Source organism: Mastigoproctus giganteus, chromosome 11 (genome assembly GCF_048544385.1).
Source record: "Mastigoproctus giganteus isolate SK-2022 chromosome 11, ASM4854438v1, whole genome shotgun sequence".
NCBI classification, from domain to species: Eukaryota; Metazoa; Arthropoda; class Arachnida; order Uropygi; family Thelyphonidae; genus Mastigoproctus; species Mastigoproctus giganteus.
The window spans coordinates 92175872-92190327 of NC_143585.1; positions in this window are offsets into that span (position 1 = coordinate 92175872).

Genomic DNA, 14456 nt, shown 5'->3' on the forward strand with positions numbered 1-14456 from the left:
GAAATTATTGACAGATATGAGTGTCTTCTCACATCCGGGAGACAAGTTTAGTACTGTTGCCTTAAGAGCCAATTTTAGGTCCTCGTAAATGGAGCATTCAAAAAGTACGTGAGGAGAGTCTTCCAGTAGCCCACATCGACAGAACACTGTATTAGAAAGCCTGAATTGGTAGAATTTTGCGTTAAGCGAACCATGTCCAGTTAGCATGTAGGAGGTAAACAGTGAGGGTGAAAACCATTTTCTGGTGGATGATGAAAGTAGTGCAGTTACGTCGGGAACGAATTTTTTGATAATAGCTCCTTTTTCGGTAGAATTCCATCTATTCTGCCAGGTGTTCACTAACAAATTCCAGCATCGGGTTCGTTCAGTTTTGGGATCAGCCTGAGGGTTAGCAATGATTCCCTGAAATTCCGTAGAAATGTCTCTGCAGATGTAAAAGCAAAGCCGTCTAAACACAACATGCAGGTCAAGTGATAAAGTGCCTGCAAGAGTCTGTAGAGCTGGAGTTGATACTGTTCGGCAAACGTGAAGTAGGCTAAGGAGAAAACAACGTTGAATAGTGGATAATTTTGTACAGTTTCAAGTGCAGTACGTCTAAACCAAAGGCAGCATAGGTTGTAATTGGGATTATGGCAGCATTATAAAATAGATGTAGGGTTTTAGTGTTCAATTCCCAGTCTTGTCTGGTAATTTGGAGCAGCACTGCGGTAAAACTCTTAACTTTGGCGGACAGATGTTGAATATATGCAGTAAAGGAAAAGCGGTCGTCGATGATGACTCCTAAAAATTTGGTGCTTCGGACAAGTGGAAATGATTTCTTGTCAAGTTTTACAATTGGTGGTCTGCCATAGTCTAATTTGTGTTTAAAAATCATGATCTTCTATTTGGTTGCGGATAACTTCAATTTGTTCTTAGATGACCAAGACGATAATTCAAAGAGTACTTTATTGGCATAGAGTTCTAAATCAGATCGTGAGTTTCCATTCACCAAGGTGACAAGGTCATCTGCATACGCAAGTTATTGCACATTTTGAAATTCAGTCGTCCTAAGCAGCCAGTCATCAAGAACTAGGTTCCAAATCAAGGGACCTAAAATTGATCCTTGGGGCATCCACGGGAGACAGATCTGTGAACCTTCATGCTTTTAGTGATGACGGTGACAGTGCAATCAGCAAAGTAGTTTCTAACATGTTTATAAAGCTGAAGAGAGCATGATTGGAACGGAGTCTACTGAGGGTGCTCTCCCACCATAAAGTATCAAAAGCGCCCCCAAAATCGATAAAGATCGCCATAACGTACAGTACTTGGAAGTGGAGCTATCAATAAGGTGTGGTGAAGTTCTAATAAGGCGCCTTCGCGTCCAAGCCCTTGCCTAAAACCGTATTGAAGAGAGGATGTGGAGCTTGTAGCTCCCTGCAGTGTGGTAATTTTATTAGCGATTAGTTTCTCTAAAACTTTTCCTAGGTGACAGAGCAAGGCTATGGGGCGGTAGGATCTGGCATTGTCTAGTGGCTTACCAGATTTATGTAAAATCTTAAGAATGGCGTGTTTCAATGGTTTGGGAAACGTTCCAGTATTTAAGCAGTTGTTGAATAATTTAAGTAGAACTTTGGGCCTTAGGTAATAAAAATGTTTGATAAATATATTATCAATCAGTTCATTGCCAGGACATTTGTTTGACTGAAATTTTTTCAGGATTGAAGTAAGTTCCTCTGGAGTGAATGGACTTGTTTCTTCTAAAGGAAGGTATTTTTGGTTTAAATCTCGAATAGATATATGGTATGAAGTGTCAATAGTGAGATCATCATTAGGCAGCAGTTTGTCCAAGATGGCATTTATAGTCTTTTAACGTACCATACTGTTGGAGGTAATGGAGTTAAAAATGTCACCCAGGATCATTTTAATTTTAGCAATTTTATAAATGACAGCCCAAGGATTATTATTCCCAGATGTACGGACAAAATTGTGCCAGGATTGCAATTTGCTTTCATAAATCAATTTTACGTATTTTCTTTTGAGAGTTTTTCTTCTTCATGTAATCTGTTAACTTCTTCTTGAGGCCAAGTACGCCGTTTGCGCTGAAAATTTCTTCTGACTTTATGTACAAGTTTCCGAGTAGAAGAAAGTTTGTTGTCCCCACCAAGGTGGGCAGTTAGTTTTTAGCTTCTTTTTATGCGTAGATTTCTAAATTGCAGTAATGATAATGTTTTGAATTTGCAGTGCTAATTGTTCGGCGGTAAGAGAATTAAAATTTTCTTGGTTGTCTTCAGGCAAATCAGAGAGAACAGAACGATTAAAACGATCCCATTTTATGCTTCTAAGAGAGAGTAACGTATGCGATTACGAAGAGGTTGTTGAAGAGGAAGAGTTGATCCCAGTAGGAAGACGATAGAGCGATGGTCACGTTGTTAGTTCAGTTTCTACGTGCCAGTCAGTAATATAAGTAGCAATACGGGCTGTGGCCAGAGAAATGTCTATATTTGAGTCACCCAGGGAATTAGAAAAGGTACATGGCTGGTTTGGTTGATTCAAGACAGTAAGTTGATGGGAGAAGATGGTATCGTCAAGCAGTAATCCCCGAGCATCTGTGAAAGAACTATGCCACAATGCAGACTTGAAGTTTGAGTCGAGTAGAATTAACAGAGGAATAGGGCCTATTAACTGAATACGGAATCGATATGTGTAAGTGAGGAATTATGTCAGATGACGGAAGCCAATACATTGAGATAACATAAGTCGAGTGATTAGGGCTCAAGACTTGAATGCAAATAGCAGCTGTGATGTTAAACAGGACAAAAGTAAAACGTCAACATTTTTATTAAATATTACGATGGCCACCTTAGGATCTCGATGAGTTGGCTGTAAAATCCGAGTAGAGCAAGGATATCCGACAGTTCCGTCCTTTACTATGATATGGTTCCTGAAGAATAAGAATGTCAATGAATTCCTCCTCAGACACACGACGTACCGCATCTGCCATGGTGCGTGACTGGTGAGCATTGGCTTGCAGAAACTTTAAGTTGACAGTCGAGATATTTGGCTGGGAAGTGCTTGAACTCGAAAAGATTGTGTTGTTAGATGGGAATTGTTCGTTGCCTTACTGTGTCTTGAGCCTCTATGTATTCAGGACAGTTGATTTCTTTGACCTAATGATTAGCTTCATGTTTGTGCCTCTTGCAATTAATGCAGACAGGCGGTTTCCGTATTGCCGAGACGACACTGCGTGACACATTAAGCCGACGTGCTGCCTCCGCCTGCGATCATCCGGCTGCAAGTCGTCCAATGCCCCGCCATTTCAACGAATCATCTAAACGATGATGGACTTGCCATCCTGAGTTCTGGAGGCTCTCCCACTGACCAAGCCAAGAAACGGGAAAAAAGTGATGTGATCGCAACCCGTGTTTTTATAGGCATGAAGAATTTGCATAATGTGCAGTGGTAGATCGATTTCTATTGGATACTCGGAATTTACATTCCAGGATGCATATTATACAATTGTTCGCTTTCGGCGATTGTTCACAATGAAATATTCATGAAAACATTCTGTTCTGTTAATTTTGTCGAGCAGTGTAGTTTATAAAGGTCAAACAAGATTTTTTCCTTTGCGTAGCTATGCATACCTTTACATAGCATATCATATTGATTGTACCGTTCCATCGAGCAAAGGGCCTATATGTTCTTATCTTTTCCTCTTTTTTTTTTTTTTTTTTTTGTATTTATGTATGCATAAAACTCCTCGTCCTCATACTTGGTCTCCTTGGCTAGTGATTTCTCATATTCGGATTTTGCCTACTTTAACCTCCCCCCGTAGTTTTGTTACAAATCAACTTATAATTACACTACCCGACAAATTTTTTTTTTCGTCATACCTCTGGGACGAAAGTTGGTAATTCTGAACAAAATTCCCGATTATGAAAATATCAATCTTTTACTTCTGTCACGTCTACATCAAAAGATATACGCATTTTTTAAATTCCTTGTTTTTATACAATATCAGCATAAAGGTAAAAAAGGTAAAGTGCAGCCATTATCAACCCACTGCAGGATGGAAGCCTCCTCAACAATTCACGCTGAGGGAAAATGGACCATAATCATATCAGCATACATGGTTGTAATTATTACACACAATATATGTTACTTAGACATGTTTCCCACTCAATGATTTCCTTTTATACTCCAGATTGTTTTCCCGTTTAAGGAACCAACAGTAATCTCCCATCATGGCAGAGTCCCCAGCGACCTTGGTATAATTTTTCCATTGCAGATACGTCCTGGTGGAAGCGCTCTTCTTGTTCATCACTGACATCTGCTAAGTTTTCAGGAAAGAAATCCAGATGGGAATGAAGGAAATGCATTTTCAATGACATTCGTCACCCCATGTTCTTGTAACATTTCAGCAAGTTTGTCACCAGTTGCCCATAGTTATCTTTTCTCTTTCCGAGAAATCCGTGTACTACAGCCTTGAAAGATCTCCATGCAGCCAGTTCGACATCATTCAGGTTTCTTTGAAATTCTTCATCTTTTAGGAGCTTTCTTATTTGAGAACCTATGAAAATTCCTTCCTTCAGCTTTGCATGAGATAAATTTGGAAACATTTTCAGTAAATATGCGAATCCTCCGCTTTGTTTATCCATTGCCTTAGTGAAATTCTTAATCAGTCCAAGCTTGATGTTAAAGGGGAAAGAAAAACCTTTTGTGGATCAACCAATGGAACATACTTTACATTGCTTTTGCCGGGAATATATTCATCTCTCTTATCGCAGTGTTGTACGACGTAGTGTTTGGCTGTTGCACGACTATCCCACAAACACAAGAAGCAACAGTATTTAGTGAAACCACCTTGCAACCCAACAAGCAGTCCAATCACTTTGAGATCATCACAGATATTCCAACCATAGTCATTGTAACGTATAGCAGTAAGAATCTGGGACATACTATCGTAAGTTTCTTTCAGGCCAACAGCATGAACAAGAGGAATTGATGGTAAAGTATTTCCATTATGAAGCAATACTGCTTTCAAACTTTGCTTTGACGCATCAATGAATAAACGCCATTCAGAGGTATTGTGATCAATGTTCAGTTCGTGCATAAGACCAACGACGTCTTTGCAGATACACATGTTGTTTTCCATTGCAAAATATTTTGGAAACTCTTCATTTCGCTTACGGTATATTGTAATGTTTGTACCTTTGGTGAGTAAGTTCCACTGTTGTAGTCTGGATCCGAGTAATTCAGCCTTCTCTTTGGGTAAGCCCAAGTCTCTGATCAAGTCGCTTAATTCTTCTTATTCAATGTAGTGTGGGGCCTTTTCCTTTTCTGGCTCGTAGTCCAAATCATGTGAAGTACATAGTTCCGCGACATCTGGTAAAACGATTTCTTCTGTACCTTCATCACTACTTCCAATAGCCCAAGATTTTGGTGGCACATGTACTGGCAGCTCTTTACCGTGTGGCACTGGCCTAATTGCTGATGGGATATTTGGATATTTGATGCAGTGCTTGCTCTTTTTGGAAATACCTTTTATTTTTGTCATGCAGAAATAGCAGTCGTCGAAATGATTCTTGGCCTCGCGCCACACCATAGGAACGGCAAAAGGTAATGCTCTCAGCTTGCCATATAACCACAGCCTTAAGTTCGTTGTGCAAGTAATACAACAGATATGTGGAGCCCAATTTTTTTTCTTGGTCACCGATTTTGCAGCCGAAGTACAATGAGTATGCAACTTTTGTGACATTGTATATTTTCTTCCTCTGAGTTTTTGGGGTTAAGTGTCCACAAACAGCAGAAGTTGTCTGGGTAATTGGCGCAAGTTCTGTGCTTTGTCTTCTCCATTTTAACAACGCATTAACCTAAAAACAGTAAAAGCAATTGGTAAATTTGAACAGAATGTGAATTCTTGTAGCTTGGTTTATCATACAATATATATTGAACAGTTGAATCGTGTAATAAAATTAATAAAAATACTGTCTTATCTGGAAAAGTGCATCAAAATCAAAATATACTGTATTGCAAGAACAGTAATGGTGTACTTGCTTAACTTTTAGTCCAATAAACAAAACAGTTTAAACAAATAAGTTTAAAAATTGTATTTCAAACAGTAATGATATCTTTGTACAGAATCCAGTTATCTATCTATATCTTAAAACTGAGACGTGATAGGAAATTTTTATGATTGATTTCAAATTCTATACATTAAACCTCACCATAACAACCATTGATTTGCCGGAGGTAAAAATCATGTTGAGTAGTGTTATTATACGGATCTGAATAACCCGTCACTGTAATTATCCCGTGCTGCTTTCTTCGGTTCTGCCGAGCACGCCAAACCTGTTTTCTTCTTCCTAAATGGAATGAATCACTTCGATGATGAATGCCTTGAGAGTTTCTCGCAATTCAGCTGCACTTTATATACTGCTCTGCTATACACTATCTTCCAAAAAGTATCCGGGTATCCCTCTTTTTATAATCCATTGAACCCTCCGGGATAAATAAGTGACTTAGAAGATTACTGTATATAAGGAAGACATGTGAGCTACACAAGTTACTGGTTCTCGCCATGGCACTTAAAGCCCAGCGGACTAATTTCTAGAGGAGGTGTTATTGTCGGTTATCACATTGCTGGCTTGTTGGTTCGTGCAGTTGCTGACAGCCTACGTCATCCAAAGTCGATCGTCGGTAATGTAATCATGAAATAGAATCGTAATATCGTAATAGAATCACCACTGTCCAGAAAAGCACAAAAATCGACCGTGAACACATACACTTGTACAGACTTAATACACAGTAATGTACTATGATCAAAGTAATCCATTTACCAAAACTTCTCCAAGTAAAAATTCCCTTTTAATCAAACAAAGTATGATTAACAAGGAAGCACTGTGTCAATATTGTGTAGCTGATGAAAATTGGACATAGAGGATACTTCACCAACTGGATATACCGGTATATTCATTTTAATTATGAATCAACAGGGCTTACCTTTATTTTAGATATAGGAAGCTTCTTTTCCAACTCTCCTTGTCCAACTCGCTAATAATTCATGGGGAAGGCGATATCAATTTTGCAAGACATTGTCAAAAAGTTAGATTTTGGAGGTCTAAACTGGCTAAGGATCGATTTTTTCTTTTTGGTGCTGTGGCAGGAATTTTGAGTTAAATTTAAGGGTCTAATAATTGGATATGGGGTGGGGGTGGGGGTTATTCTCTACATTCCTTAAGTCGGACTAGAACTTTTCGGGGTGTCATGTTCACAGGAAGAGAGCTACTCACAATTAATCCGAAACTTTTGTCTTATGTTGTTGTGTTTGTTCTTCACGCATGCGTATAAGTGACCAATCGTTGGACAATAGGAATGGCCTACGGATATTGATTGAAGTTGCATGTAGTTTCATCTCTAAGGTTTCTGCAATAAGTAGTTTGTAGTAGTTGTGTTGAATATTTATAATTTTAGTTTCCTTAAAGCCGAATGTATGTCGTTCATTTATGGCGTGGAAAGAAAGTTCCGATGCATTTGAACGACCCGCCCGCACTGAAGCTTCGTGTTGTTTTGCTCGAAGCTGTGCCACTCCCATGGTGGATCCTACGTAGACAGCGTCACAATTTTTGCATGGTATACTGTATACTAGGTCATGCTGTGATTGGAATGTGGTATTTGAAGGTCGATTTCTGAAGAATGTGTATAATTTATTCATGGGTTTTGCTATGATTTTCATGTCGGTTCCCTTGCATATTTGGTTAAGTTTATTGTACCAGTGCTCGATATATGGAATGGTGATGAAATATATTTTGGTCTTGTCGGATTTTTTTGCAATGTTTGTTGCGAGGTTGTTGTTATTTATTTTATCACGGGCTATTGTTTTGACTTTGTTTATATAGGTTAGTGGGTAACCCCTGTTTGAGAATCTTCTAGTTAGTTCATTTATTTCAGTGGTTAGAGAAATCTGGGTGGAAGAATATTTAAAGGCATTTAGAAATTGGTTCAGCATGACCGATTTTTTGTATGGTTGGGGATGGTAACTGTGGAAGTGCAGAAGCATCCCTTTATTAGTGGGTTTTCTATATATGCTGAAATTTAGTTTTTGGTCTAATCTGTGTATGGTAAAATTAAGGAAATTTATGGAGTGGGATGCTGCTTCAGTTTCTAATTCAAATTTTAGTCTCTGATGGATGTTATTAAAAACCTGTAGAATACTGTTTATGGTCAAGTGATCTGTGATGATTAGGATGTCATCCTAATTAGATTTTAGATCTCCAAAATCTAACTTTTTGACAATGTCTTGCAAAATTGATATCGCCTTCCCCATGAATTATTAGCGAGTTGGACAAGGAGAGTTGGAAAAGAAGCTTCCTATATCTAAAATAAAGGTAAGCCCTGTTGATTCATAATATAATAGAATATAGGAAATATCGAGCACTTAATAGCTCTCTAGTATCAAATTCCTTTTAATGTATTTTTATACAAAACAGCAAAACTTAATAGTATTAATAAAATTTTCCACTACGCTGAATGAATGGGTGCTTAATGTATACGACATACACTGGTTTACAGTCGACGTCTTCTCTAAAGTATTAAAAAAAAAGTTTTCGTAGACGAACTCTAACATCATTAAATATTTCTATCGAAGTTCTTATAAATAATGCCCTTAAAATGTTTAGCATAATATATTTTTTAATTCCGAAATACTAAAATTCTTGGAAAAAATGAATTTTGCATTTTAACTAATTACACTTGATTTTTTGTAATGATTACCACAGAACTAACAAAAATAAATAAATAAATAAAAAACACTGAGTTCTCTTCTTTTAATTTATAAAATATTAGTATTTTAATTCTACTAAGGACCAGTCAGATTTTCACCTGTAGCTTCTCATAGGAGTGGCCTGGATATGGGAAAAGCATACCAAAGGAACCTCGTGAGGTACAGAAATGAAGGAAACAAAACGGTACAGAGGGACTTTATTTAAGCTAATTATTACATCTTAAATAAAGTGAACTGTTTTTAAATATATTGGGTAAACTTCTCCAAATGCTAGAAAGATATTCCATTGATAGGACGGTTGTTATATGGTAGGTTGAAGTAGGATGATAATTGTATAGATAATAGAGATTTCTTACCTCGTTTTTTTTTTTTTTTTTTTTTTTTTTTTAAATGGGTGGTATGGGCGAATTTCTGTGCTTCAGGAAAGATATTAGTGGAGCTCTGGTTTGAAGACCAACTAGGAGAATGCTACCCAGTATCCAGAAACTTGTTATCAAGAATTTTTTTATGGCAATCCCAAACACAAAAGGCTATTGGAACTGTGTTTGAATGTTGAGAAGATAAGACTGCTGAAATGTTATAAGTATAGAATGAGTTTAAATAAATAAATAAAAATGGTACATATAGGCGAAAATATAGTGTGTACTGTATATATAATGGACTGAACCAATTTAAGTATATACTCGTATAAAAATTTTCTAAAATATGAAAAGGAGAGACCAGATAGTTTAAGGTATTCCTTGAGCTGCATGATGCTTAGGTAAACTGTGTTGCTTTAAGTTAATAAAACACTACCTACGTTGGTATTATTATGTTTATTTCCTAATTGGAAATATGTACATAACATTTCGTGGTACTGTATTTTCATACCACTTCTTCACTGACTCCTAAGAGTTATTATTATGGAATTCTTAAATATATTTTTAACAGAATTAAAAGTTTTAATAAATCAGACTGATCTGAATTTTGTTTTTAGAATTATTTTTATATAGTAAAAACAAAAACAGCTGCTGTGCAAAGATAGCTGGTAAGTATTTATGTATTATTGCTATTTACTATATAAATTTTAACCTTAAAAACTAAATTCTTCGGATTATATGTTAGTCTGATTTACTAAAACTTTTAATTCTACTAAGAATGTTTAAGAATTCCATAGTAAAAACCCTTAATTACTGTCTTTGCAGTCACTGAAGAAGTAGTAAGAAAATGTCACGCTACGTTTTTACCCCGTTATGTACGGGGTAATTTACCCCGTATATTTCCAGGTCGAAAATAAACAAAGATATTCCATTGAAAGAGTAGGTTTCGAGTGGTTTTTTACCTTCAAATAAGAGACCAGATAAAATCGCTTTGAAATCTAACCCCCCCCCCCGCCCATTTATGTTTTATTTAGAGTGCAAACCATACAGTTCGTATAAGTCAATGTTTCTCCAACCTTTTACTTCTGGAGACCATCCTTTGAATGAACCAAAATCCTCAGTTAGTCATATGGACTTAGTTCCCTACTTCATTCGTAATCTGGCCCGCGGTCGTTTTTAAAATATATATCACAAACGGCCTGCCAAAAATATATGAGGCGTTGTGGCGAGTTCGTCACGACCCCTCAGTTTCAGGATACAAAATCAGTTCTCGAACTATTTATCATACTTCTTATTTTTGCAAATACACTCAAGAGCCAAAACATTACGACCACCTACCTAATATAGCGTTTTGGGTCACCTTTCGTTACCCAAAACGCTATATCAGGTAGATGGTTTCGTGATAACCGCTTGCCCCCAGCGTGGCATCGACTGCACGACACCGCAGAAGGTATCCTGGACCTGAAAATTGAGCGAGGCACTGGCCTGGACTGGCGAATGCTGCATTCCTCCGTATCCCACAAACGTTCGATGGGATTGATGTCAGGGGACCTCACGAAATGCTTAGACATGATCAACGAACCATTCCTGCACATTGAGGGAATTTTGGCATGGGGCGTAGTTTAATTGACCGAGTCCAGTGCTATCTGGATATCACGTAGAGCAAAATCTGATCCGAAACAATGTCGAAGTAGGATCTATTGGTGAGGGTGTGTTTGGTGGGGATGAGGGAACCCAGTATTGTCCATGAAAACATTCTCAAATCATGACACTACAGCCGTTGGACTGTTTACGTCCAACCGTGCTGTCTGGTCGCAGATGTTTACCTGCTTGCCGTCGCATATGCGCTCATCCATTGGAATGATGGAGCTGTAACCTTGAGTCATCAGATCAGGCGACTCTTTTCCAGTTGTCGAATGTCCAAGGATGGTGCTTCGATGCCCATTTCAGGCGGAGGTGTCGATGACGGTTGACAACATTGGTAAATGAACAGGTTGCCTAGCCTATCCACAAGGTTCTGCTGGATAGTGTGATCGGAACGTTTTTTTCTGTGCTCCCTAGTTGCAGCCTGCCGATAATTTGGGAATCATGAGCTGTCTATTGTCCCGGACCACGTGACAACCAGTGGTGGTCTCCCCGTCCCGAAACGTTGGGTGGTTGTGTCTCTCTTCGGACCATTCCGCCACACCTTCACTACGGCGGTCCTCGAACAGCTCATAATGCTTGCGGTTGCTGAGATGCTGTCTCCACCTTCCTAGCGCCTCAAATCATTCCTCATTAAAATTCCGTCAGGGCTTTTCCTTTCTCATTACAACGTCTTCGTACTGACGAACTGACAGGCACTACTGTGCCGTCACTATTTATGCTGCGCGCCGGTTGGTGACGTCACTCCTAAGTGCTGTGGCATGCGCCACTCGTGGAGCAGGAGTGGTCATAATGTTTTGGCTTATGGGTAATAAATGAAGTGGTAAGGAGCGTGAGTGCAATAACACACGCTCTTTGAGTGAACCGTGGATCAAGCCCGTGTGATAGATAAATACGATTAACGATTGTATTCATGATTTTTTGTAAAATTCTTGTGGTCGTGCTGGAGTATAAACAAGAATTTTTTTTTTTTTTTTTTTTAAATATATTGGTATTAAGTTTTATCTTTCGGATGTACCTTTAATTCAGAGCGATTCAAATATACAGGGTGTCTCAAAAATATTGGTACAAACGTTTAGGGGAGGTAGGTAACATCTAAATGAATGTGAATCGCTTAGGAACCCTAAACCGGAAACGTCACCGTAAGTCGGTAGATGGCGCGGTAGTCGCCGCGCGAAGAGCATGCATCGATATACGAACTGTGAGCTGGCAGACATGTTTTTTTTTTTTTTTTTTGTAGTTGTTGGCGCATCGGCTTCTGTGGCCATAATGCACCTCCCAAGGTTTTGCAGTACTTTGATCCAAGCCCGAGGCGGGATTCGAACCCGCGACCTTTGGGTTGCTAGGCAGTTTACCCACCCGGCTAGCCCGGTCGGCAGGCAGACATGCACCTAGTGTATGGATTAGCAGAGGGCAATGGACGAGCCGCTCAACGAATTTATGGAGAACGCTTCCCAGACAGACATGTACCGGACAAGTCGGCTTTATCTCTTCTTTTTCCAGCGTTTCGAGTCCAAAGAATACACTCTTGGTAGGATTTCTCATTGTATTCAAGGCCACTTTTAAAGCAGACGTACTGTATTGCGCTTTTTTTTTTTTTTTTTTTTGGTAATTTCAATTTCTATTTGGTAAGCAACATGTGAGGACCAGACCTGTGAGGTAAATTCTAGGGCTGGCCTAACATAGATTTTGTAAAGAAAGATGAAAAGTGCCAACTGATTGAAGTCTCGGTTAATTCTTTTCAGGAAACCTAGTTTTTTTCTAGCTACCTTCACAATGTTAGAGACATGGACATCAAAGGAAAATGATTCTTTAATAAAGATACCTAACTTTTTGGCTGTACTAACTTTTTTGATTGCCTTGTTGTTGGTATAATAAGAAAAATTAAGTTTGTTTTTCTTGTGTGCATTAGCAAAGCTCATCAGCTCACACTTGTTTTCATTGACTGCCATTTTGTTCTCCTTCGGCCACTGAATAACTCGTTGAAGAGCTTTGTTTAGGATGATGCAGTCATTGGTATTGCGAATTGCTTTATAGATTTTTATGTCGTCTGCAAATACGTTGATTTTGATTTGGTAGTCTCCAAGGGTGCTTGGCAGGTCGTTGATGTAGATAAGAAATAATAGCGGGCCTAAGGATGAACCCTGTGGGACACCAATTTCAGGACTGAAAGGATATGAGGTTTTACCTTTAAATGTCACGGACATTTCTCTGTCTTCCAAGTAGTTTTCAATCCAGTTCAGTGCCTGTGCTCTGAGACCATAGTGATGCAGTTAGTTGATTAGTCTCTGATGGACTACCTTGTCGAAGGCTTTGCTTAAATCAAGGAAGATGGAGTCGACTTGCTTTCCTTCGTCAAGCGCCTGGGATATATTCGAAACAAACGAAATCATATCTGTGCAGGTGGAACGCCCCTTGATAAATCCGTGAGAGTAACCTGACAAATTAAGTTTCATAAAGTTAAATAGCTGCTTCATTACAATGGATTCAATTATCTTTGAGAGTGTATTCAATTGACAAACTGGTCTGTAATTGTTGGGTGAGGATGGGTCTCCTTTTTTGTAAAGAGGGGTAACAAAGGCCTTTTTTCAGTTGAGCTGGATAGATTCCACTCTCAAATACCAATTTTATTAAGTGAAGTAATGGCTTTACAAGTGTGGTTCCACATTTTTACCATAAGACAGGTAGGGATACCGTCCGGGCCTCGTGTGAGGTCCTTTTTCATACTGTGGATTGTGCTCAATAATTCTGCTTGGTTGATTTCAAATGCTGTTAGTGTATCAATGTAGTTGAGAGGAAAATTTTCGTTACCTTCCATCCCGTCATCTGCTGTATCTGTTTTGTAAATTTCTTCAAAACTGCTAGCAAGGTAGTCTGCCTCAGACAAAGATGACAATTCACTGGGAATATCTAGCGCGTTTACAGCCGCATTTTGATTTTTTGCTTGAAATAGCTGAATATAGGCTTCAATATCTTTTGCCTCGAAGACTCTTTTTTCGACAAAGCACAAGTATTTGTTGTAGTCCTGTTTTAATGTCATTTTAACCTGTCTTCTTAAGGAGGAACATTTATTGTAAAGGCATATATTTCTTTATTTGTCTTAAACCTACTATGCATTTTTCGTTTTTTTTGCGAGTAGGGATTTTAGTTCCTTAGAGAACCAGTGTGGGTAATTTGGATCAGGAACACTAAAGCATGGAACAAGGTTGTTAGTTACTTCATTAATGATTTGGTAAAAGCAGTCCGGTGCTTCTTGAGGATCATTGATTTTTAATAGTAATTCCCAATTACAGTTTTTAAATGCATAATTCATATCAGGCAGAAGCGGATTAAGGTTGGTTGAGGCCCCGGGCGCAGAAGAAAATATTGGGCTCCTTAAAAAAACAGAGAAAAACAGGGAATTTAAAAATATATGTTAACCATTTTTTTAAATAAATAAAAAATATTATATACTATAAATGTTTTATTTCCAATAAAATTTGAATATAATACCGTATATGTATTATATTATATTCGCGTCTTTTCTTAATTTGACTTTTTTCAGCCCCTGATAGATGTCGTTTCATTTTTCTAGCTACCATTGGTAGCCTACCAATGAAAAGAAAAATATAAAATTTAATAGTCTGAATGATTAGAATACTAGAGAAGAGATTTTTCGTTATAGTGCAATAAATTAATGATTAATTAAAATTCAA